Raw genomic sequence first — 18,639 nt, forward strand, 5'->3', positions numbered from 1 at the left:
TCGTGCTTCAAGTTTGTGGCTCAAAATTGCAATCTGTAGAAATGGCTTTTTGTGGTGGCGTAAAAATGACGTAAGCATGAAAACGGGTTTTTAGCAGCGCTTTTCATAATACCTTAATGGTGCATATATTTGAAGCAAAACGAAGGTATAGACGGTAGAGACTAAATCACTTACGGTTGTATTACGAATCATGGGAAATTAACTGCCCACTGTCAAGAGCCGCCTCCTGAAATCTGATTGACTGACGTGTGGTGGGAAATGACCAAAGTTGGGCGCCACATTTCTCCACTTGAAGCTCATGGCAGTTTGGTTGACAGTTTGGTGGGCGGTGAAGTAAGCTGAAACATTCTGTTGTAATTGCTGAAAGCACTGAATCGACGTCATAAGGCCACTTTTCAGCTGCGCAACCTTTTAGAAGAGAGAAACCATCGATCCGCGCCGTTTGATGGTTTCTCTCTGCTAACTCGAGAGAAACCAAGCAGTTACCAACTCAAGCGGTTGATCTGTGCGAGACGAAGCATTTCAGGGAGCACCGCGATGCTTTCTAATTATCTGGACGTTTCGTGAGTAGTACAATTAACCTGAGGGGTCATATGGTGCGGTGGCTATGCAGGAGATTCGCGCGGTAGGCAGCAAGGGATCACTGCAAGACTGCCAACGTCGGCCATAAACACTGCCTTTTTGTCGCACTGTGCACTCACAGCAATAATAATTGAAGAGCCGTCTTACGATGGGAGGAAAAGCAAGTAAAAATACTGACAGCTTCCATTTTAATGAAGCAATTTATGTGCCATGTACATATGGTACATGTTTGCTTCCCACATGCGACATATGCGTTTCATGTAAAGTTTTGTTTTGGTATACATGCAAGCTCGCCATATGCTTATTGTTTTAGAACAAAATAAATACTCCAGAGCACGTTATGACACAGCCACAAATCCATTGAATTGTATTTTACAAATACAACTATAATTACGCGCGCGCGGCATGGTAGAAGAACAAATGGTAGCGTAACTCCCATAGAAGCCTGCGTGTCGACTCTGAGCGAGGCTTTAGTTTCCCAGTGCCCCCTGCGAACTGTGAGGCACAACAAACACGTGACGTTGCTTGTGACGTCACAGTGATGTACTTTTGGCGGGGAATTTGATTGTCTCTTTACTTATGAACGAAAAACAAGGCCAACAACGACGGAGGCAGAACGATGCTCGGATAAGGCAGAAAAATGGACACCGTAACTGTTCAGCCAACTTTACTTGACATGGATTTCTACTGTCAAGTTTTACGTTAACTGAAATGTTACGGCATCTTTAACCACCTTATCATAGCATCGTTCTGCCTCCGTCGTCGTTAGCATAGTCTTTCGTCGCGCGTCATGTAAACGCATTCTGGGGCTTATTTCTTCGGGCACGTTTGTGAACAAGGGCCTTCAAGTGAATTCGGCAAGCACATGGATAGAACCACATGGCTTGAGGCATTTCACTAAGGGCATAAATGAGTGAAGCTGTGCTGCATAGAAAGCCAGGCTTTATTAATTCACGATTACTTACATAGACGCTTCACGACAATGAAATCTTTAAGTGTAGGAGAGCGACCACCGCTCATTTGTCACGGTCTTCATGAAACCCTCGTGATAACAAAATTTCCTGAGCGTAGGTCTCCGAACGAAACGCGGTGAGATTATAAAAGGGTGAAAGATCTTGCTAACAAACAAAGTACATATCAGCGTCAAAGAACAACAAAAACAAACGAACGAAATAACTAACGCCAGCGCTAGAACGCCAACCTGTAAGAGCTTAGGTAAGCAATTCAAATTGGGATTGCTAGTATTTAGAAGTTAATGCGTCTGAGAAGTGAAAATATAGCTTCGCTCCAATAAATCTCGCCCTGTTCATGATTCCCATATTTTACTCGCGCTTCATTTGCCACTGAGAGGAGTCAATGTGAGGTTACAAATTTACAACTTAAGCATTTAACATGTTCATGAGAAAGATCCCACTGACAATAGGAACATCACTGTAATAACAGCTAAAGCACGTTCAGCGAACCTTGGTGCGGTAATACGACGCAGTAAGCAAAACACGCAGCAAAGGGAGCGGAACGGAAGGCTCTGAGCAATGCGACACGCGTCTTGGGGGCAATAAAATCTCACCTTCACCACTCAATTAAAACATGCAGCGATACGCCGCTCATGCAGACGTGTATCCGTAAAACAAGCCACCACTTTTGCGACGTGCCTGGGAGGCCGAGCCGAGCCAACACCACCTAGAAGACTTAGGTGGTGTTGGCCGAGCCGCCGAGCTGTGACGCAGCATTGTCCCATCGTCCGGAAATGCGCACATGCAGCGGCAATCAGTTTCTCATCGAGCCTTGCTGTAAAGCTCTACCACACCAGCCATAGAGTTTCTTACTCTTACCTAGAGGGAAAGCTGTGCTGCCGTCTATGGGAGTTTACATGGAGTTTTCAGACGCCAGTTCAGCCACCATGGGCGCTCAAAGCATCATGGGCCGGAGAGCTACCGAGTGCAGAACTACAACTTTTGGCCAAAACTAATGCAAAGATAAACGTTGTTCTACCGTAAATAATGTCCTAAGATTGAATATTGTGACTATAAATTACAAAAAGAGAGAGAAACAGAATGCCAGTGTGAGATTTATCTAATATAAGCGATGACTCTTTCTCCTATTGGCTTAGTTTTGAGCAGCACAAATACCAATATTTCGCACTTAATAGGCAAATTTTGAAATAAAAAAACGTTATGAAAATATTTATGGCTGTACAATCACTTAAGAAAGTTTTTAGTGGAATTTCGGGAAACAGAAATCATTTATTGACGACGTCTGCTTTAGCGCCTTCGCTACTATGGCTTTCACGGTCTATGTACGCACCTTCAGATGATGATGATGACAAAAAAGAAACATCGCAGTAACGCCACTCCACGTACCCGAGAAAAACCGACTGTCCCGCAACAAGTAGCACACCGGCCCATGATTCTTAGCGCGCCCATGGTGGCTGAAGTGCAGCGCCCTCAGCTTTCCCTCTAGGTAGTGTAAGGAACTCTATGACACCAGCCATAGAGTTCCTTACACTAACTAGAGGGAAAGCTGAGGGCGCTGCACTTCAGCCACCATGGGCGCGCTAAGAATCATGGGCCGGTGAGCTACTTGTTGCGGGACAGTCGGTTTTTCTCGGGTGCGCGGAGTGGCGTTACTGTGGTATCCCTCACGCACACACTGTCACACGGAGCTGTTTTTCGCATGGAGGAAGGAATTCCTGCATGGTTTTTCGGGACGTGCTGCTTGATAGAAAAGAGGAGGGTGGATCCGTGTTGGAAACACCTTAATTGTGGCATTGTGGTTAAAAGAAAGAAAGCGGACGCTAAGCGCATGTCCTCGATTTGTTTCTGAACGATTTGCATGCATCATGGTCGTATTTTACGCATGAATAAAGGCGTATATTTTTTATCATAGGTCTGGAGTAGCCGAAGGTTTTCTCGGCAAACGGGTGTTTGTACTACGCACGCTGTGGCCTGCAAGAGCGACAAAACGCGTCAGTTCGTCCAGGTTCGTCCAAGTGAAGCGATTTGACCTGTTTTACTCCCCATCGCAGCTGATAGCGGACGCGGCACCTACGCAAACCTTTGCTTGTTTTCGCTAGCACTTTGTTCATTTTTCAATATAGGCGCCGAGTAAGCACTCCAATTTGTAGTGTGACATATGCGCCAAAGGCCCATCTGTCTTAAAGGTGCCCTTCTGGATAGTTAAAACTTTACTTTCATCCAACTAGCCGCCCGCTTTTTTTTTCTATACATAATTGAAACTTGCGAACGCGAATTTGACATCAAGCCTGGCTGGGCTTACCTGCCGAATGACCAATTCACCGCTGCGTACTATTGCTCGATTCGATAAAATCCGAGCGCTTGCTTGAATTCGGCGACACCGATAAAATTCCTGTTGCGCATGAACAAGCTGAGGCAGCGCACGCAAAGTGGTGCTCGTCGTGCATTCAAACCCCAATTTTCCTAACTTCTTAATCGTGGTAACCTTGGTATTCGTATGCACATTTAGGCCTTTACCATCTCTTTTTCAATATTTTGCATGTTTCGCGCACTGTTACGTTTATTCCTATGCATAGCTGTTTTAATATTGCCTACAGTCGTTTGCTTCATCCTTGAATTTAGACGGCTTGTGGGCTATACGACCTCTAAGAATGCTTGATCAGGCACTGATTCCCGCTCTCTTTGGCCTACTGAGGCAAAGGCTGATGCCAATAAGGCTTTTGCCAATGCCCCAGCGTTTCCCAGGGGGAACCACGAGGAGGCGAGAGCGGCGGGGCACAGCTACGACCCCAGGGCTCGACTTCTCCTGCCCTTCCCCCCAAAAGTTTTTTGCTGTGACCTGAGTGGCCACTTCTAGGTGAGTGTCAAGGCAAAAACGTTAAAACACGGGCACGCTGTCATGCAGCAGAAACACTTCACACACTCACTTCACTTTGAACGAACACCACACACATTCCACTCTTGTAACTTTGCACTGTCGGTGCACAACCCGCAGATGTCACAAGCAGGGACCACTCCACAGCGTCTACTCGGAGCCCACATGAGTGGCTTCAGTGTTTACAGGGACCACTTCACAGCATCCACTATTGCGTACACACAAGTAGCTAAGCATAAATGCCAGTTGTCAGTTTTTACATCCATTCTCTTAGTACACAGTATGCACAAGTGTGTGGGCATAAATGCCAGTTGTCAGTTTTGCATCCACTCTCTCAGTATACACAAGTGCCTGGGCAGAAATGCCAGTTGTCAGTTTTAACATTCACTGTCTCAATCCACACAAGTGCCTTGGCAGAAATGCCAGTTGTCAGTTTTAACATTCATTCTCTCAGTCCACACAGATGCCTGGCCAGAAGTGCCATTTGTCAGTTTTAGCATTCACTCTTTCAATCCACATGCGTGCCTGGGCAGAAATGCTAGCTGGCAGTTGTTCACTAAGCAAAAACGATGTGCTTAAAAAAGTGATTCCCTAACCTAAAAGCTGGTCCTTTAAGGATGAATGCTGCACACTGTAATAGTTAACGTGTTGAACGTAAATCGTTGAAGAAAATTTAAAAAAAAAGCACTTTTGCAGAAAGGGCATGGGCAAACTGTTCACTGGTGTGCAAAAAGCACACGTTTTGTGAACTGATGCCTGACATAAGCACCACGGTTTTTCTCGGTGGCACGGCGGGCAATCTCTCGGAGCCGTAATCGAATGTACTTTTTTTGCACCACTCGTGTCAGGGTGATGACATGGTGTGGATCTTCAGTGTAGTGTGCACATTCCTCCAGTATGGCTTTGTGTTGCTGCACAAATTCTCTAAACGCTTTTAGTGTGAGTTCAGTCACATTATGCTTTTCAACAGCTGGTGTTTGCTGGAGCATTCTTTCAGCAGCATGCATTGCAGCGTGGACAAAGCGTGATGGCTCAATGAGGCCGCCCTGGTTCTTAATCAATGTTAACAGACTACTTATGCTGTCGGACACAAGGAGAGCAGCACATTCAGCGCAATGAAGGGTGCTGCTAATTGCCCTGACGACGTAGCCACCTATATACTCAACCACTTTGCTTTTGAATTCGCTTAGAGCAAAGTAGTCGTGGTCAAGCAGCAACTGTGGCAGTGTAGATGTTGGCAGTTGAAATCCATAGCAGCTGTCTTCCATGCAGGGCCTGATCTGCTGTCGCTGGCTCCTGGATAAGGAAATGCCTTCCAGCTCTGTGGAGACGTTGCAGTTCCTTGAAGCAACCACAGCTGCATGCACAATAGTGCTTCGGTAGGCATGCCGGAACTGGGCAGGCGACGGATTGTTGTTCCAGCCACCGCGCTGCCTGATGCAGCTGAAATACATCTCCAGGGGATCCTGTGTGAGCCTCCTCGTGCAAATGTACCTGCAAGCAACACGGTGGATGGTATGTGTGAGGAGCGCAGTGGTTTTGTGAATTTATTTATGAGCTCATGTGTCCCTTTTTGAACTCCCAATATTGTTCTGTTGGCTAATCTTTTTCTATCCTTTCAGCTTTCCTCTGTTGGGTACCAATGTGTACCTGTAATTGGTATCTGTCCCCTTCCTCTTTATTGCTTTCTCGGTATTTCTGTATGTGTGGGAGACAAGTTGTGACTGATGTTGGGCTGCTCCAGGGCTGCTTAGGGCTGCTCCCCTAACTTGAGAGCAGATAATATGAAACATTAACAAAAAATCAGTGTGGTTCTCATATCCACACATTGTCTTGTGCAGCACTCTCCTCTAGGGGTTGCCAGGTGATAACAGCGGCCTGTTACTATGAGCATTGTTTTCCAGCACACACTGTTCTGCAACAATGTGCCATTTGAAACAGCTTTCAGTGTGGTGTCCCTACACTCTCCTAGTAGTTTGAAAGTTGCAAGTAATTTGACTTCTACGCATGGGACCGCATATTGTGTAAAGGCGAACCCCCCCCCCGAATCATGATAAAAAAATGTGGCTTTCGGTAAAGTGTATGCATTGTGTGCATAGTCATGACAGTAACTGAACAGTGAAGGCATGGCACGGTATCCTTAAGCTCTTTATTTGGATTGCAGATACTGGTTCATTGCTTGCTTTCTGGATGCATGGTAGAAGGATTATTTTCAGGTGTAGGCAGATTAAAGGGAGCATAAAAAACATTCACTCATAGAGTGACTCAGTGAAGGTGGCAGAGGAACGGGTAGCTTTGCCTACAGCTTTTATGCTCCGCTGCCCACGTTCGTTAGGATCATTTGATGCCGCAATTTCAAGTGTTGCTGGGCACGTATGCTGTGCCACATGCCTGCTGCCATGGAGAGGAGGGGTAGTCCAGGGAGCCTCCATATGGACACCATTCTTAGGGTGTTGCAAAGGAAAGACACAGTATCTGTCACATTTCCTGGTGAACACCTGAACCACATTGTAACAGAAAGAAGAAGGGAGTTAAAGGAGGAAGAAAAAGAGCTGCCATAGTAGATGGCTCTGCAATGACATCAGACACCTACAGATCTTTACAACCTGCAGTGACATCACATCATCAGTAACCGCATTCGAACTAGGGAGCCTCCATAGGAACACTATTCTTAAGGTGGTGCCAATTCAAACATGAGTGGCATGAGTGGATGACAGGTTAGAGTGAAGTGGAAATCTTGGCGAGTTGGTACGGAATGATGTGGTCCCAGCGCACGTGAATGGGACAAAAGACAGTGGTTCCACACACATGCAACCTTTGTCTTTTGTCCCATATGTGTGCGCTGTGACCAAATGCACCAGATTTGGTGGGCCAGGCACATTACATAAGCAGTGGTTGTTAAATTTAGCTGGCTGCCGCTATTTTCTACAGCCCTTTGATATTGAAGCTCTTTCTTTTCTTCTTTCAATGCCTCCTTCATTCTTTTATGGCATGGTTCACGTGTCCACCGAGAAGTGTGACATGGACTGCACCTTTCCTTTCTTCTAGACCATTTTTAATTTTTGCTTATAAAAGAAACTGCAACAGTTTACTACAGTGGCTATGTTATTATTCATTACAGCATTAAAGAAATCACTGAAATAAACAATTTGAAACCAGCCGTGTGTCTTATATCAACAATTCAACATCCGGTACAGCTGTGTTGAATCCCTCTAGTTCTTTTTCTGTAGCAACCAGATGTGTAATGAAGTTTAGGATATTGCCGTTATCAATGAAAGTATGAAAATTCTGTGGTAAAATAAATAGTTCTCATTTTTTTGTGTGACATCATTAAGTACAGAATAGAAGATTTGATCTACTATGGGAAAATTTCTGCCCACTGAGTATGCGCCGAGAAAAATGAGAAGTTGAATTTCTTGCATAAAAGAATGTCAAAAGTACTGGTGAGCACTGCACACATTAGATTGCCACCATTGCAGAGGCTAAGTAAACATTTATTGTGCTGTGCTGATTCTCCTATTATTGAGTTTGCTCTGTCTGTACAGCACTAACAGTATTAGGAATCACATTTAGCACTGTTTATCTCTGCTTGGTGCATGTGATAAAGCAAGAGGCAAAGATTGCAAGCATAGACATGTGCACCAGGAGCGGCTGCCCCCTAATCCTCTAAGGTGGTTGCCAGATCTGCTCTGTACGTTTATTATCTCGGACCTCTGTCATCATTTGGAGAGTTATTGGCCGTGCAAGTTTTTTGTCGATGCTTACAGCAGAGGACCCGTGATGTGTTTCAAGAACTGCTTACTTGCCACCCTTGCCTCTGGAAAGCCAAGGACTCAAGAAACTGTTTCAGGAAGCGTTTCGTTGCATCATTTTTAGTTCTGCATCATTATCATCAGCCGGGCTATACCCACTGCAGGGCGAACTCCTCTTCCATATTCCTCCAATTTACCCGGTGTACTACCATTAATGTCATCTATCTTCTGCATCCATGGCAAAAGGTGCTTTGTTTTTTATACATGTTTAAGTGCTTGTTGTATTCCATCACTATAAGATAAATGTCAAGAAGAAGAATCAAGAAGAAATGGGCATGGGCAGGACATGTAGTGTGAAGAGAGGATAACCAATGGTCGCTTAGGGTAACAAACAGGGTACCCAGAGAAGGAAAGCGCAGCAGGGGGCGGCAGAAAGGTAGGTGGACGGATGAGTTTAAGAAGTTAGGAGGCGTCAAGTGGATGCAGCTAGCGCAGGACTGGGTAAATTGGAGGAATATGGGAGAGGCCTTCGCCCTGCAGTGGGTATAGTCAGGCTGATGATGATGAAGATAAATGTTTTGTAACCAGTCTTCATCTTTGCGCTGCATTTTGGTTTCAACTAAGTGCGAGGGGCACTGTGTTGAAACTTGGCTCGCCCTAATGCTGAACCCTGCGCACCCCTATGGCTGCATACAATTGGCGGCATGAATTTAGATATATCATTACTTAAGTTATGCAAAAGCCTAAAAATGTTTTTACAACCAAAGCACGGCATCAGGTTTTGTGCCCTTTTACTGGATAGAGGAAGCGTATTTGAAGCAACACCGTCTCCAGCTTGATTTGCAGCTTTGGCGTGAAAAATTTTGCTAACTCTTATCTACTTTTATCTAACTTACCACAGCAGTGAAACGCATACCAGTACACTCATTTTGGCCATTACAGCACTCCTGTGTGTTTGGAGGCAAACCTTGCTGCATACTATATTTGCAGTGTGAAAAAGCATGTCGGTGTAACTATAACCTGCCTTGTTTCTTTATGTACTTGTACTCATTTGCTTGCAATTGTACTCATTTGCTTAAATAGAGCTCGAACTGAATACGGGATGGGTTCAAGAAATTAAGTTGAAATTGTTTATTATTTTGTATGAATGAAGGTCACTAATGAAGCATAAACCAACTAGACGAACAATATACTGCATAAAGGATTCTATAAGTGCTATGAAAAAGGTCAGGTTATGGCATTTAGCAGTAATCACTTTTTTTTAATGTTTCTTTTTGTGATTTGTCAGTGCATGTGAAGCGTTAACATTGAGTGTTGCCCTATTTCCCACTCCATGGTGAAGACTTTCGTCTCTGCTAAAGGGAAAAGGGCTGGTGTGCTTGTGTCTTAATTTGTCTTTTAGCCCTGCCGTCTCAATAGCTGTAGTTGGAATAATCAAGCAATATATACGCGCTGCTTGTTCACTGCCAGAATCACACACACAGTGTTGAGTATCCTAGTGTAGGCTATTTCTTGGTCTTTTCTATTAATTATTACGAGTATCACATCATAACACCAGTGTTAACAATCTAGTTGCTGACAATTATATGAAACACAAAAAATGAGCATGCCAAAATGCACAAAAACTCAATGTGCGCACATGACATTTTGCGTCATGAACTGAGTTAATGTTGTCAGTGAACTGTTTAGGGATATGCAGCATGTGACTGTAGCATAGATGCGCACTCACCTGCATAGTTCAGCATCAAAGAGTGTCTTTGCCAGCTGTGACACACTCTTCAGCGTGAATGCTAGTGCAATCACAGACATGCGCCTGCCGTCTTGAGCTACCGGTGTTCCATCTGGTAGCCGAAGGTCCATTAGTTGCTTCCCTGCAACCTCCATCACCTCTCCTTGATACTGGAGTGTTGACGGCCGCAGTGGTGCCTTGAACCCTTTGGCTGTTGGGTTGCAGGAGTTTAAGTGGTCAAATGTCCTGAAAGATAATGCTAAATGGTTAGCTTTCTGCATATTCTTGTACACCAGTGCAAGCTGAATGAATTATTCATGTTCGTAAAGCATAATATGATATATGAATTTTTATTTTCATATGCTATGATAGGCATCTCATTTTCTAAGCATTTATGTATAAGCAAGACCTAAGTTCTGCTTAAATATTTGCACATTACTGCCATTAACCTTATACAGGCATATTCTCAATGTCTCAGTGACACAAGGTTTGTGGAGTGCTGTCACCAGAGGTGCATCACCCAGAAACTGGTGCCTTTGTAGATGACGGCACCTGCGGCATCATGTCATAGGCATTCAGTCCTTGTGCAGGCGGCCCAAAAGAGGGTTTTCTGAAGTGAGCATAGTTGAGATATGTCTAGTTTCAGGCACATATCCTTTAATGATACCTGTGCAAATGTAAACTGTGCACATGCATGTATTTTATACATTGTTATATTACAAACATTACCCTTTACAGGCTTATACTATAGGCCCGAGCTCAATAGGATATTGCTTGTACATGTAAATAGGTCATTAAGAGATACCCCAAAGCTAGCCATAGGGGTTTTGAACAACAGAAAGCTATTTACAGGGTATCTGCCAGTTGCCTGGCTGTGTAAGCATTTTCGTCTGAACGTTTCGTCTGCACAATTTGTTAGCCAAAAAACAAGCGCTTACTATAAATAGACAAGGTGGGCTAAAGGCAAGGTGTTCACTATGTTGAGACATCGGAGCTGTAATAGCGCACTGTCATGCCAATAGTGCCTTGCCCACACAAATACAAATGAAGGACTTGTGCAGAGAACAGGCTTCATCTCTGACTGTAACTGGAGTTAGTTGCTGCTTACTACTTCTTAAGGTTGCCATTTAGTGTGAAATCATTACACCATAAAATTTTGTTGGTCGTTTTCTTATTTTACTGTGGCTTGTTTTTCCTTGAATTGCTATTTTTAGATCCTGATTATTTTCATTTCAGCCGCTTCCTTAATCATCACAATCTGTGGATACAGGCAGAGAAATTTAAACATGTTCAGCATTGCTAGACCTGTCCGAGTTGTGACCCTTGTAGCATTAAGAATTAGCCTTAAGGTAAATAAAACATTGTCTTATTGATTTATGTCTCCTTGTTTAAAGTGGGACAGTTAGAGGTTTTGCATACCTTATGTCCTGAAAATTGTTTTTGCGTTAACCTAACCATATGCCATTGTTTACAGTACCTTACAAAATACATGCAAAGCAACCTATCGTAGGTCTTACCGATCAACCATGGCAATAAACTTGGCTGTTCCACTGCAGTCTTCAAAGTCTGGGAGTTGCAGCCGTGAGGCAAACTCTAGGGCCTTGCTGACAGAGCTGCTGAATACCTGTGCGGCTAGCTTAACTTTCATCACCTATTAAAGGAAGAAAAAAGCAGGATATTAAACTTCTGCTGGCGACCTTACAGAGGTTACCTCACCTGTCGATAGTACTCAATGTGGGCTCTTGAAAGTTTGTTGGCTGCACGTAGCCCTTCCTTATCCTGCAGCTCATGGAGGCGCACAATGTGTTCCCACCGGACAGTCTGTGAAGTAAAGGGGCACAGGATTTTGGGTTAATTGCAAAGCCATCTTAACTGCCTTGGCATTTACAGTTTCTTGAACACTAAACAGCTTGTTTGCCTTTCTTTAGTTTCTGCAGTGTTAAAATGACATCCATGTCGTTTTACTTCTGCAGTATCCTAAGGTAATATTCACCGCAAAGCACAGTTGAAATCTTGACTAATCTTCTACCACCGTATAATTTTTCATTACTGAGTTAAGCATATCATGCTGCAGTGGCTCGGGGGTTTCAGTGCTTAATCACTGAGTTGGGCGGCCAGTGACTGACCCCAGTTATTGTGGTCATGTTTTGGTGGAGGTGAAATGCAAGACAGCCTTGTGCTGTGCATTGTTGGTGCATAATAAATAAATCTATCTGGTCGAAATTATCTGGAACTCTGCTACACTGGCTTCACTTTGGGACATTAAGCACCATAAAGCATGAGTTAAGCGGCAGAGTGAAGGATATCCTTGAACAGGGAGAGTTGAGTAGAAAAACATTGCATGAATGATTTCGTTAAAGGAGCACAGCAGTATAATTGCACTTGCCTTATGCTATTGCTTTCCGCATAGTTATGTTGAGGAGGTTACTTTCACTGCAGACCAGGTTATAAGCTAGATGGGAGCAAATTTTCAAATGCTAGTACATTTGCTGAAGGCCATCTTTTTTTCTGTAAACGTCTTGTCGTGGTAGCTCAGTGGTTAGGGTGCACGACTACCCAATGATGTGAGATTGACTCCTGGTGGTGGTGGCAGCTTTTCGATGGGGGCGAAAAGATAGGCGCCAGTGTGCGATTACAGTCTGTGCATGTTAAAGAACCCAGATGGTCAATATTTCTGGAGCCCCCTTATTTCATCTTTCATAGCTTCATTTGCTTTGGGATGTTAAACCCTATAAACCAACAAATCATTTTTAAACAAGATGCAATACTACTATCAACTACAACTTTTGGTCCAAATATAATTTTGTTACAGATGAATGCCTGTCGGCAAAACAGTTGTACCTATCTTCCCTTAGGCCGTTCATTATTATGAAAAGTGATTACAGTGAGCACAGCCTCTTTAATGGTTTGTTTTATATTATTTTCCATAATGTCACTCAAGATTTAAATTCAAGCAAAAGGAAATTTTTGCTTGACATAAAAGCAAAATGTTCGTCAGCTACATACTTTTATTTTAAACGCAGCCACTGTATTTATGCTATTTGCTTCGGTAGCCTAGTCATGCTATATGAACAAAGCTTTGGCACTAGCAAGGGCATTGTCTTTCAGACATACAAGCCTGATGTGAATGTTATTCCTTATAGCTTAGTCATTTACAGTCATTTAAACTTCTTTTCACTTCCCTTAGTCTTCACATTTGTAAGTGCAGCTGTGTTAGTGGCTTTAGCTTGTGTGGGAAACTATGAACAGCAGGCTATTTAATATATTTTATAGAGGCAGTGCATAAGCTGTTTTAACACAACACCATTAAAGGTCCCATTCTGCAGCAAATATTTCTAGCATTGCTGCTGCCAGCATTGCGAGCTGAAAAGTCATGGCCACAACTATGCGAGTTCGTAGGTGAAACAATGGGCCACCGATAGGGTTATGTGACATCACAAGACCACATGTTGGGAGGAGATGAAAATCTAACCCACCGCCCTTGGATTCCCAATCAAATGTGCTGTCCTTAGGCCACACAGGCACATCATATGGCTTTGTTGAATTGGTGCTTTATATTTTTGTCCCTTGGTCACCCGTACAGTATGGTAACTTACAACTATATGCTAATGAGTGTATGTGATATTATAGAGGCATAAATTACAGAATTAGTGATTGAGCGAGTAACAAAATGTGTGCATCCACAAGAGCAGCTGCAGACAAGAGTCATTAATGCTGTCGCAGCATACTCTTAAAGACGTAGCTTAAGTGCCCTTCAAATTTCTCTTTTTGTTGACAGCTGAATACACTTATCAGTTCTCATTGCTAAAATATAGTATTTCTTACCCCATAGAAGCTGCTGACTAGAACACCTTTGTCGCCAAGGAGATTCCTGAGCAGCTTTATGCCATGGCAGGCATCAAATAGCATGAAGATTTTTTGATGCTGATTTTCTGGGTGGGGAAAGAAGGTCTTCAGGTCTTTGTATGAATGCTCGTGAACCTGGCATCCAAGCAGCTTTGCCATTGACACATTCGCGCTGAGGCAGTCACATACGACGGCCACTACTGTCAGTCCACACTCAGTTATGCAGTGGATGGCATCAAGCAGCAAGTTCTTGACCACTTCCCCGGAGAGGCCAGCATTGAGAAAATAACCAAATGGCATCTTCCACGGTGCTGCTATGCCAACGACCATGAACACTAGTGCCTCTGTTGCTAGTGGTGCATCATTGACATCTTCATTTTCTGGCGAGTGCCCCAGGTCTACATAACCGATGAGACGGCCACTGGAAGCATCAAGCTCACATGCCTTCCTTATGCTCATCCCGTCAAGTAGTATAGAGCACAGTCGCTCCCGTGGTGAATCTTGCCCATGTTTGACCTTTAGATCATTGAGTACTTCAGCAGTGAAGCCTGGCCAGCCACTTACAACTTGTAGCCATTTCCTGATCGCCTGTGCACTAGGCATAGGAAACAGCCTGCCCAAGTATTCATAAGCCCGTGGCGAATAGTAGTAAAGTGTGGAAGAAAATTTTTTCATCTCGTCATTATACCTCCTGCGACAGGAATGCTCAGCAGCTGCATTTTCTCCCCATCCTTTTAGAATTTCTTGTGGGAGGTTCTGAAACTCTTCAAGCTTTTTTTCAGCTTCTTGGGAAATCAAATTTTTCGCCTTCATCTCCTCAATGACATTCAGTAATGTTCCACTTTTTTTCTCATATCTTGTTGTTTTTTCGTGCAGCACTTTCAATTTCTTTCGGGCAGACGTAAGACCTTCTTCCAGCAGCTTCACCCTGTCCTCGGTTATTTCGCGGCTGTATGTGTGGTCATGTTTTACTGCTGAGTTTTGGTGACTGGTTGATGGCTGTTGAACTGTTGGCAGGGAGATTGCAGCATATGGTATGTCTCCTGAGCCTGGTGGTGGTGTTGGTTGTTCCTGTGAAGCCGTGTCAGCACATCCACTGTGCTGTGGTACTTCCTGGGAGCAAAAGGCGTCCATGTTAAACTTACTTGTCTGCAATTGCCATACGTCTTTAAAATCTGTGGTGTAAGACCATTGCCACTTGTAATAAATCAGGCCAAGAGGTTGTCTCAAGTTGTAGTGTCACATTATCCCACACAACTTTATAGGTACCTGCTGAATGTGCTCAATGTTTTTAAATATTAATGGTAATATTAATGGTACCATCCTCCATGGCAACTACAGTAAGTTGCATCACTTCCTGATTAGTGCTGTGCCTGCACTGCATCATCTTGGCAAAGAAGATAAATTTCATTTTTTCTGTGCCGAGCCAAGAAACTGTATATTGACATTTGGCCTCTACAAGCTATTCTTTTTTAAGATACGTGCTTGTTAATTGTTGAAACCCCCCAAAAGTACATGCAAGTGTGCATAACTACCTGTGTGCATCCAGTGTTGTGTTGAAACTGCGATGGCACTGCTCCTTCATGAAGCACACATTGTTGACGCCCTGCTCTAAAATCGCTTGCTAAGAAATGAGCCGAGCAAAGTGTTTGGTATCTGCTGGGCCTGAAGTCTGGTTGCCCCATCGCTTGCAGCCATTTCGAAAGTAAGTCGGAGTTGTCCAGTGGGAACCTGTGCATTGAACACATTTGCTACAGGTGAGAAACCGAAAAAAAAAAGTTTTTTTTTTTTGTATTTTAGAGTTAACTTGCTAGCTGCAATGAACAGGTGAGAAAATGAAAGAACGCTTTTTTGTTGTGAATTTTAAACTTCAGAACCTGCTACTGTCAAACTCTGCACATTTCTCGTGCCGACACTTGCCTTTTAGAAGCGCCAATTACTTCGACAAGCTACAGTTACCTTACCCGCAGTTGAAATTTTCCCACCCATTTCGAAGCCGGGCAGTCACCGCGCGCATTGCAGACGCGACTTCACGAATTCACGGAAATACCAACGTGATAAGCAGTGGTAAATATATACGCCAGGTACTTACTTGTGATAGGACAGGCTTCCGCTTCGTACTTTGTGGTTCTCTTTGCAGAGTCCGTACGCACAACGCCAAGACATGGTGAGAGCCGTCAAATAGCGCGCGCCGCGCGCTTATAGGTAGCGAGCAGACGAGCAGTAGCAGACTACAAACGTAGTGCGCAAAAGCCACAGTAGTGCAAACGCAACAGAAGACTGCGCCAATAAACAGTTTCGGTTTTCTAAAATGCCATCAAAATCTTCTTGAAGTAAATAAGCAACCGTATATATTTTCAAAAACTTTTTTCTTTTTATGGTATGCTCAACAGGTGCGAAATTTTGGTTTCCGCGCAGCTTAATACTCAGCCAATAGGAGAGCGAGCGATCGCTTATATTGGATAAATTTCGCACTGACATGCTGTTTCTCTCTCTTTTTGCAATTTATAGTCACAAAATTGAATGTTAGAACATTATTTACTGTAGAACAACTTTTATCTTTGCATTAGTTTTGGCCAAAAGTTGTAGTTCTGCACTCGGTAGCTCTCCGGCCCATGATGCTTTGAGCGCCCATGGTGGCTGAACCGGTCGTCTGGATACTCCATGTAAACTCCCATAGATGGCAGCCCAGCTTTCCCTCTAGGTAAGAGTAGGAAACTCTATGACACCAGCAGAATGAAATTTTGTTACAGATAACCCACTCTGTACGCAGCACCCAACGATGAACGTTGAACCGGGGCCAACGGCGGGATGGAGCTTGCCTCGCTGCTCGACAGATGACGCACCATGTCAAAGCAGCGTTTCGACTCTCTTCTGCGAAAATTGTGCACGCCACCGAGAGCAGTCTTTTCTCGATTTCGGAAAATCTAGGCAAGTAACGATGTTGAATCACTTATCAGATAACGTAGACAATATTTTGATACTTTGTGAACGTTATTTCAGCTCGAAGGGGGTAATAGATTTTGCACAGGAATGTTTTAAATCCCAGCCCCCAAATATTCAAGTCCATTGTACATCGGCTCAGGGGCATGCGCACAAAACTTCGCTCACGAAAAAAAAAAGTCGCATCCGTGGTTATGCCAACAACTCGGCTGCGAATTCAATATTACGACTAAACTGAAATCAAAGACTAAAGAGTGGCATCGCATGTACAAGGCACCTGACAATGAGCATGCAGCGAATGCATTTCGAAGCGCACGGGCGCGCGCGTCGTCTGCTCCGTCAGCAGTGGCGCACTCCGGTTCACCGCAGCGCCACCGCGGCGATCATTCAGCGGCAGGCCGCAGCCCCCGCCGCGGCCGGCGGACGGCAGACTAGCAATATTTCTAGGGACACTAGTATGGCCCAAAGAAGGAAGTCTGGTGCGCTTTTCAGACAACGAGCATTTGCGCTTTGCGGGCCCTAGGCACTTTAGGTTGTCTTTCATGCGTCGGTCTGCTGCAGTTTGCGGGCCATCATCCCGGTAGATGCAAACTCGGTGATATGCGGATTCAGTTCGTTGATTATAGCCTTAAATTCAAGGGCGCAGCCCTCGGTGCTGTCCTACTTGCAGCCTTCTGATTGCGGTGAGTCGTACATACATGCCCGCGAACTCTAAGTAAAGCATTTGTCGTCTTTCTGCCATCGCCTTCCTTGCAGCTTCTTTAACGAGTTTTTGCACCGCAGCTGAAATATGCGTTAGCCTCAATTATTGACGCGGCGTAATCGCGCGACAGTCTCCGGGCGAAGGCGTGAGGAGCCGAGGAGACTGCGTACTCCACGCGTCCACGATTTCGTTTCATTGCGCTTGGAACAACTTCCATACCTGCTGCTGTGCACCGATCGGTCGCCGGTTGCTGTTGTCTTCCGGATGCACTGGGGTATTGGGACATATGAGGCGACTAAAAGATAACGTAAAACTATTTCTGAGTTCGCTTATATTTGTTTGGGCAGTATAAGGCGTTTTTGCGTGCGCCAGCGTGAACGCGCTGGTTTATAATCGAGAGGTTATATTGCCTTCCTCGCAGCTTCAACCGATGGAGCGGCTCGGCCCATAAAAAATGTCGGGCTTCTTTCGGAAAACTGTTAAAAGGTAAGTGGCACTCATCTGTACAGACCATACGTGGTAGTGCTGCAATACATGAGTAATATCTGCGGACTGCTAAAAGGGGGGTTGCTGGCCAGCTGAGAGATTGTTTAAACGTAAGTTGGTCCTGTGCGGAATGAGCCTCGAAGTGCAACAAGCCTACTGCACAGCATGAAATGGCTACAAAAGTATGGTTATATACATGACCGAATTCATGTGCTTAATTGCTCAGACCTTGCACAGTCAAGTACTCACTTATTTCGGTGTATAAGGGTGACTTCATTACTCCTCATCTAGCATAGGTTCATGCCTGTGACAATATCTGTCCTCTTACTCCGATATAACTGCATTGGTGGAACTCACTGAGCTTTTTTATTAGATTTAACACTTTGGATGCATGTTGCTACCGCAGAGTTCTCTAATATATATATCTTTTGCCTGCTTCAACATAAATAGTTGGCAGTGCTTGGCTTCAAGCTGCTGCCTAGGCCATTGACAGCTTATTTGAAAACAGAGCAATAATTAATCTGAGCTGGCATGTTTTGTGGGAGAGTGAGGCACCATTGCTAGTACCTCATAATCCTGTCAAAGAGCTTGGCAGTTGCTGCTATAAGCACTCTCCATTGCAGTTCCATGCAAGCCGCAGCATATTGGGCACTTACTGCACAAGTGATTTAACTTAGATTCTCTTTGTTGCTATTTCAGTGTTTTGTAAGTGTGCTAAATTTGTGCTAGCATTGACAGCCAGTCTCGTT

At 44.3% G+C, this 18,639-nt stretch overlaps 1 long non-coding RNA gene across 3 annotated transcripts; it reads left to right on the forward strand.

The window, feature by feature from the left end:
- The first annotated feature begins 4,276 nt into the window (after nt 1–4,276).
- LOC146209965 (uncharacterized) lies at nt 4,277–15,803 on the forward strand. 3 transcript variants are annotated; one of them, XR_014707845.1, is made up of 3 exons: nt 4,277–4,413; nt 5,704–5,946; nt 14,776–15,803. It is a non-coding gene; the product is annotated as an uncharacterized LOC146209965 (long non-coding RNA). The 3 variants fall into 3 exon arrangements; XR_014707846.1 differs by lacking the exon at nt 14,776–15,803 and adding an exon at nt 11,149–12,972; XR_014707844.1 differs by lacking the exon at nt 14,776–15,803 and adding an exon at nt 8,039–10,022.
- The last annotated feature ends 2,836 nt before the right edge of the window (nt 15,804–18,639 follow it).

This window comes from Amblyomma maculatum, chromosome 1, assembly GCF_055883805.1.
Source record: "Amblyomma maculatum isolate TAMU_Amacu chromosome 1, ASM5588380v1, whole genome shotgun sequence".
NCBI classification, from domain to species: Eukaryota; Metazoa; Arthropoda; class Arachnida; order Ixodida; family Ixodidae; genus Amblyomma; species Amblyomma maculatum.